Source organism: Limulus polyphemus, unplaced genomic scaffold (assembly GCF_000517525.1).
Source record: "Limulus polyphemus unplaced genomic scaffold, Limulus_polyphemus-2.1.2 Scaffold1727, whole genome shotgun sequence".
Taxonomy (NCBI): Eukaryota; Metazoa; Arthropoda; class Merostomata; order Xiphosura; family Limulidae; genus Limulus; species Limulus polyphemus.
Window position 1 is genome coordinate 57,531 of NW_013667337.1, and position 1,406 is coordinate 58,936.

General features: G+C 33.1%; 1 protein-coding gene across 1 annotated transcript in view; it reads right to left on the reverse strand.

Moving 5' to 3' along the window:
- Positions 1-1,072, reverse strand: part of LOC106464723 (cell fusion protein aff-1-like) — an 8,875-nt gene extending 7,803 nt beyond the window's left edge. The window contains exon 1 of the mRNA XM_022392494.1: positions 637-1,072. The gene's annotated coding sequence lies outside the window, so the exon portion shown is untranslated. The remainder of the gene's footprint in view (positions 1-636) is intronic.
- Positions 1,073-1,406: the final 334 nt, after the last annotated feature.

The following is a 1,406-nucleotide window of genomic DNA, read 5'->3' on the forward strand; positions in this document are numbered from 1 at the left end:
TATACATTCCTTTGGGGCAGCTCCTGACAACTATTTTAAGCATATAATTGAAAATTATAAAATGACACATCGTGAGGCTTTTTCAAATAGTTTATAATAAAACGTACCATAACTTAAAATATTTTCCTCAGAAAAAAAAGACACTTTTGTCTTAAACTATTAATTCCAATCATCACTCTCAGTTCATTAAACTCTCTATTATATTCAAAATTTACTCGTAATATTAATCATTTTGATTCACATATTTTAATTCAAAAGTCAATCACTGCGCAAGTATCTGGGTGATCAAAAAATACACTGTGAAAAGGTAGCAGTGTTCATACCATTCTACGGACAGTTAAATATTCGGAGGTGCTGTTGTATTAAAAAAAAAGTAAAAGGCTGAGAAGGTAAAATGCCCCTTTAAAGGGAGTGGTGTGAATTATTCTATTCGTGAAATAGACTAAGTTAAAACATGAAGGCCCAAACAAGAAGTACTTTTAAATTTAGAAATACGAGAGGAAAAATACATAAGGGACCGTACAGTTTTACACTTACGTATGTTGAAATCACACGTATCTTGATTTTTAATTTTGAAACTAACGATGATAATCCACAATAGTTAAGCTCATATAAAAGTGGTTTTATAACACTTACATGTTTTTGTACGTGTACCTTGTTCGTTTCGATATGCAAAGTGTCTTCATACTTTTGAGCTTGCGAATTTGTTCTATTATTCTTGTACTTTCTAGAAGTTCGGTCTCCTCCTACTTCATCGTAGTTTAGTCTTAATTCCAATGCTACCTAGGTGTCGTGCAAACTTCTGCGGTTATAATTATTGCACGCACGTGGAGAATTTTTAGTTATTCGATTTTTTTTCTTTCGGCGATTTTTTCCCATCCAAAACATCATATTATCCGCATTCAATCCGAACGTCTCGACGAAAAAAAAATCCGAAACACAATATACAGGTACCATGTAATTTGTACTTTTGTCTTTGAAATTTCGTCGCTACGAATAACAACATTAGTTTGTATTACTTTAGGAAAAAATGTTAATCATTTCATTTTTATAATATTATACTTCTCTAATAAGACAGTCACATATTCACTAATGCTATAAGAACTGCAGTTTACTTGGTTATGCTACGAACTCAGGGATATGTGTGTTACGTAATCGATGATGCTGTCGCTGATTGGATATTATTGTTCCTTCAAACACACGTTTCCCACTATGCGTCGCTTTGCGACAGCCCAAGACCTAAGTGCTGAACTTGTGTATGGAATCTCTAACTGCAGGACAGATTGCAGCCAATTTCAGCCTATCTGGAAGTTTTTAAGAGGAATACAGTGGTCGTAAAAATTAAATAGATGAATTAGTAAATATATGCATGCATAACACTCTGTAATCTCCTGAAGTACAAAATA